Genomic DNA, 6,581 nt, shown 5'->3' with positions numbered 1-6,581 from the left:
GAATAATGAGGCCAAACTAACTATTTTACTGCATCAAATATGGCTAAAATATCATGGACCAAATCCTCAGCTGGAGTAGAATGGCATCGCTCCATTGAATGGAACTACAACAATTTACAATAGCTGAAAATCTGGTCCACCAACAGGAGTTACACAGGTATAAAACTGAAGTAGCACAGTGTTGACACAGGCCCTCTATTTCAAGATGAAACTGTCATGGAAAAAGAAGAAACAAGAAAAAAAGTAGTTTCAGCTACGCAGTAAAAATATCAAGTAAATTAATATTTTAATTATAGTTACAGACACAAGGAATTAGAGGAAAAATACATTCCAAATACAGAATATTTAAAATTAACATAAAAAAATGCATCACTCAAACATCATATCATGTGGCCATGCTGTATGTGGTGACCTTTACAGTGATGGCAAAATAGATTGGTTAAGTGCTAGTAACTTTAAAACATGGCTGAGTACTGAGACTGAATGAAGGAGGGGAGCACATTGATTTGTATATGAAATCTATAAATATGCCTTGCCTTTAATTCACCAGAACTCAGGAGACTCAGTTCATAAAGGAAACATTGAGATTAACAGGTCAGTACTGCAGCCTGATCCTGAACTCCTTACTGAGACAAAATGACCAGTTATCCCAATGGAATTTTTTTTCCACAGAGGGGAAGATTCTGCCAACCTTACCCACTGTGAATAGCATGATACTCTATGGCTATGTCTACATTACAGTGATTTGTCGACAGAAGTTACTGTTGGAAGAGATTTTCCGGCAAAACTTCTGTCGATAAATCACACCCACACACAAAAGCAGATCAAAAGACCAATCCACTCTGTCAACAGAGAGCGGACAGATTGCCCAGCTGCTCTCTCAATAGAACGGCCAGCCTTAACCTCAGCAACTAGGGCTACCTGGTGAACCGGAAGACCTGTCTGTCAACAGAGGGCCCCCCCAGAGCATCCATGTGGCTTTTTTGTCGCCAGTTTGTTATTCCTCATTGTGGAGAGGCAGAATGCTGTTGGTGGAAGTGCCAAGTTTTATCAACAGACTGTCAATAAAACGCATTGTGTGTGTAGACACTTCATGAGTTTTTTGACAAAACTCTCTAGTGTAGACATAGCCAATGAACAGTCCTATCTGGTGAATAAAAAGGCCCTGTCCTCAGATAGCCCCGTGTAAGGACTGCAAATTGAGGTCCTGGATTTCTCAATTGTCCTGATTCAACAAAGAAACCAGCATGGGAAGTGTGTTGGTTTTGTTTCTTAATTACATAACCAGGATAATTGTTTCCTTATTGAATCTAAATATCCTGATGTTCTCTCAATTTTATTGCCAGTAGGAATATAATATAGGCCTTGATCCTTTTCCCACTGATGTATCATTGGAACAGAAGCAGGACCTAAACCCCTCTTTCACCCAGCTAGTTGTGAGATTTCTGAAGTAGCAAATTAACACTAGCCACAGTACATCAGGCCTGCACTCATCCACCTTTCCTTGTAATAAGTTTATTTCTACAGCAATTCAGCGTCACCACAGACACAATACAAACCACTAAAAGTTTTGGCATTTCAACCAACTGGCCACTGTTTTTGAATTTTTCAGTCTATCTAAAGGTACAGAGACATAATTAGTTTACATTAAGAGGAAAAAAGTCATTGTCAACAGAACGTTCACCATACTAAGAAAGTGGTATCTATCAAACATCTAAAGAAACAATAAAAATTTGCATTGTATTTGCCTCTGAGTTCATAATACTGTAAGTTTTACTGCTTGAGACTTATGGTCCATTTCACAGGTATACACCCATTTTTTTACAGTGTAAGCTCTTCAGCCTTCATTTGTGTTTTGTACAGCACCTTGCACATTGTGGGTGCTACTGGAAAAAATAATTTACACGTTGGGGGCCTGACTAGAAATCAGTAGAGTTATGCCAACTTGTACCATTTGAGAGAGAGACAATAATATTTGGAGCCATAATTCTGTTCAGATGTTTGTTCTGTGTCCAGTGACCGTTCACACAAACACTTTCATATCTGGGACATCTTATACATCATACATACAGTGGGACAGGAATTAATTCCAGACTAGTCATCCCCTCTCCACTGGCTTTCAAACCAATAAAGTTTATGATCAAAGAAAATTAAATATCCCTTTTGTAACTTGCTCCTTAAATTCTAGTTGACTTTCACAGAACTTTCAACATTTTCAGCAATACTCAAGCTAGAATTAGAACAGTGGTTCTCAAACATCTGTACTGGTGACCTGTTTCATACAGAAAACCTCTGAGTGCAATCCCCCTTATAAATTAAAAACACATATTCATATTTAACACTACTGTGAAGGCGGGGTTGGGGTGGGAGGTTGCCAGCTCTTGACCCTCCCCATGTTATTAACAACTTCACAACCCTGTGAGTGGACATGACCCACAGTTTGAGAACCCCTGAACTGGAACATTTCTTTTTGGCTGGATCAGGCTTATTGTAGCTCATTGAAGCTATGTCTACACAGCAGAGCTATTTTGGGATACCTTGGTGTCCCGCAATAGCTACTTCACATCTTTAAAATGCGCCCATTATTTCAAAATATTTCTTGAAATAACAGGCGCGCTATTTTGACATCCCTGTGCTCCTTGTTGCAGGAGGAGTAAGGGATACTTTGAAACAGCAGATTATTTCAACAGCTGGCACTGTTTAGACAGCACCAAATGCCAAAATAGCCTATTTCAAAATAAGGTACGCAATTTGTGTAGCACAAATTGTGTATCTTATTTCAAGTTTAGGGTGCAGATGTAGCCTGACAGATGAGCCTGAGTTGTAAAACTGGGATGCAGTCCCCACAGTTGGGGTTTGCCTCTGACTTTTAGAAAGCTTAAGTATCACATCTTTGGGAATTTGAGTTCAGACTTGTTAAAAACCCCTCCCCTTGACATTTGGGTGCGCCTGGATCCAGCATTTTGGTTTAGGCTTATCCCTAGTAGATCATGCAAATGACTATTTTGCAAATCTAACTGAAAGATGAAAAGGCATTTATTCATGTCACTTTTTTTAAGTGGATTTCTACAGATTCCTAAGCATTTTTATTCTGAATACAATTGTATAATAATACTTAGCATTTATCTAGCATTGCATACCTTCAAAGTGCTGTACAAACATGCATTAGTCCTCACACCACCCCGTGAGGTAGGTAAGCATTTTACAGAAAGCGGGTGGGGGGAACAGACACAGAGAGTTAGGTTCTCAATAGTTGTAAATTGGCATACCTCTATTGACTTTAATCAGAAATACACACTTCAAACCAGCTGACTTAACCAAGGCCACAAACCAACTCCATGTCAAAGCCAGGGTCAGAATTTAGGGTTTTGTCTAGATTGCCGAGAACTGTTGGCAAAAGATACTCAAATTGTGCAACGCATTTGCGTATCTTTTGCCAACAGTTCTGTCAGGAGAGGCTTTTCCAACATTTGGCCTGTTCACAGAAACTGTTGTCACCAGAAGCCTGCAGTCTAGACATAGCTTAAGAGTTGTAGACATTCTGTCCTGGGCTTAGCGCACTCAACTCTGCTGCCTTTCCAGATAAAAGAGCAGCTCTCGCTGCCAAAAACCAGGCATTTGCCACTCCTAAGCACGCAAAATAGAGAAAGCAACATATGCCACTGAAATGTATACCTGCTTTCTTTTGACCACTTTCCCCTCCAAGGCCAATAAGCTATGTTAGAAAGGGGCAGGGACTGAAAGACTTCAAGTCCTTCTAACCCACGCATTAAATACTACGGGCTCTGCAGAAGTCTCCTGTACACACCAGTTCTACACTAGTATAACTTCACTGATTTTAGTAGAATTGGTATAGTCCAGCCCAGCCCAAAGGCATTACAAGACCATTAAAAAATGGTCTGTGGTAAACATCAGGCCAATTGGCCTCAAGGGGACCTTTTTTGTGAGTAAAGGCATTCTGGGTGCCATATCAGGTTAAAACCTTGACAAATCAAGTGTATGCTGCACATTCTTCGTTGCCCTGAATAAGGAGTTAGCAGATCTGCTAGTCCTTAATGGTTAGTACACTAGTGGAAGGTGTGGTTACATATATTGTGTATATCATCTCTATTACCATACATTAAAAACTCCAAATTGGATTTTTGAGTACAATCTAGTCAACTTGAATCAATTTAGTCAAGGTCCAGATGTGACAGTAAAACTAAAACAGTAAATAAAAGATTTGGGACCCCATTCAAAAGTGTCCAACCATCTGGATTTTGCGAGTGGTCCACTTATTAACTGGCCCAGGTGCCTAGAGTGTAACTTCTGGGTGCCCCCTGTACTTAGGAGTTAATACTACTGGGATTAGGATCACAGTCCACTGCTCTACTCCCTTCCTGTAATGTTCTCATGCCCAAGAATAGAGGATATTCCACAAAGATTTTGCTTCTACAGGGAAAGTCTGTGTATGTTTGGAGTGGGTGCAGGAGGAAGGAAAGTGGAACAATACTTTCACATCTAAAAGGCAAAGAGAGACAATGGGAGGGAAAGAAAGAAAGCAGAAGACTCAGGTGGACTTTTATGTGCTGTCCGTTCCGATTTTTCCAATGCCTTTCAAATCCCAGATTGCTTTCACTGTTATTACGGAACTGTTTTTTTGTCCCAGGAAACAGTGGCCAAGACAGACACCCATCCCCCATCAGCAACTGTTCAATGTTTCCTGGGCTTAATGAGAAGAATTAGAGCTGGCTGTGTCAAATCTGTGTTTATAGCAGCTGGCCTCTTCCACGCAAGCAAGACTCTCTCAGGGGAAAGAGGTGTATTCAAGTGATGTGGATTAAAGGGAAGTGCAGAGGAACACAGGAAGGGGATCAAGGTGACTCTCTCAAGCAGCCTGGGCCTGTAACAGCCCAGGCAACTCTCAGTTCTCAGAGTTTCCCAGCATAGGCCTGCAGGAGAAGCAGTGCATTTTCAGTAAAGTAGCACGTTAAAGACTAACAAAATAATTTATTAGGTGAGCTTTTGTGAGACAGACCCCCCCGCCCTTCTTCAGACGATAGCCAGACCAGACCAGACTCAATATTTAAGGCATAGAGAACCAAAAACCTTTACTAGCAAATCCTACTAGTACTGGTCCCAGCAGGTAACTGCAGTACTGAACATGCACATTTTCTCTAACTGGTTCTATGACAGGAAGAACTATGTAAACAAGAGGCCTGTGGAATAGCTGGTGACATCTGCAAAGCAACACAGGGGCCAAGCTGCAGACCAGGAGATGCGCAAAACTGATGAATGGAGGCACTCCATACCGCTGATAGCTGGTGACTGTGGCAGAAACACTCCCAGTGTGAATTAATATTGGCAATATTATGCAACAGCATTAGAGGGAGGAGAATACAGGAGCTTGTGCAAGTTACAATGCTCCCCCCCACCCCCGCTGGCGTAGCTAACCTTGCTGAGGTATGTTTGTAAAACTGCAGGTGCTTCTTGGGGAGCAGGGGAAATCACTGTTGTTAACCAGACCTTTTGTTATTGTACTTACACTTTCTGAAATATATAGTCCTTGGAAAGAATGCCTGGAGCCTCAAAGATATCCTCCCATTGACCTCTGTTGAGGACCCAGCCAAAATGTCTGTGGAACATGAAGCGGGTCTTCACCCATGAAAGCTTATGCTCCAAAATATCTGTTAGTCTATAAGGTGCCACAAGACTTCTTGTGTTCTCAAAGCCAAAGCTACAGACTAACACAGCTACCTCTCTGATACTTGGTCAACACACCGAATCCCACTATGTAAGGGCCACTGATGGGTGTTGAAACTACCTCAGTAAAGAAAGCATGGGCCATTCTCAGTGCAGCAGCCTGTCTCACCCCTGCTGCTCATACTGCTCATTGCCAGTCGCTCACATAGAACAGTTCCTTCATCCCTTGGATTCAGTGCTACTCTGTGAGCTAGATTGTAACAGAAGGGGCAGGAGAGAAGTCATTGCACCAGCCACAGAGAAGGAAGGTTAGTGAGAGCAACACCCAAACCAATGAAAGGCACAGAAGATGTCCTCTATTGCTAACACTCACATGGGAGACAGGATCAGTGTCCCCTAAATATTATGGTAGTGCTCAGATGCCATGAATATGCTGTTGGACCACCAGCAGCTAGCATACATTAGAATAATTTTCAGGTCATTTCAGTTTACACTAAAGCCTGGCCATATGGCCAGACGGCTACAGATTTTACAAGGTGCAACAGGCTCTTCAAGACATTTTTGCCCCTTTCCAGCCTGTGCCAAATGCTCCTTAGGTACATTAGAAAATGGAACTCCACGTATTATGTGGGGGCAGGGAGGGGTGTTAAACCAAAGTAGTATTACATTTTCCTAACTAGCACCTTCTCTGACAAACAAGCTACAGGTATCATTCCTGCCCATCTTGGCTAATATCCATTATTGATGGTTTTCTCCCCCCACAATTTATCTAGCTCTTTTTTGAATCCTTTTGTAGTCTTGGACGTTACAACATCCTCTGGCAAAATGTTGTGCAAGTTGACAGTGTGTTGTGTGAAGAAGTACTTCTGTTTGTTTGTTTTAAGCCTGCTACTTATGAA

The sequence above is a fragment of the Carettochelys insculpta genome, chromosome 6 (assembly GCF_033958435.1).
Source record: "Carettochelys insculpta isolate YL-2023 chromosome 6, ASM3395843v1, whole genome shotgun sequence".
Classification (NCBI taxonomy): Eukaryota; Metazoa; Chordata; order Testudines; family Carettochelyidae; genus Carettochelys; species Carettochelys insculpta.
The sequence above is the reverse complement of the archived record's forward strand: the minus strand, read 5'-3'. Positions refer to the sequence as shown.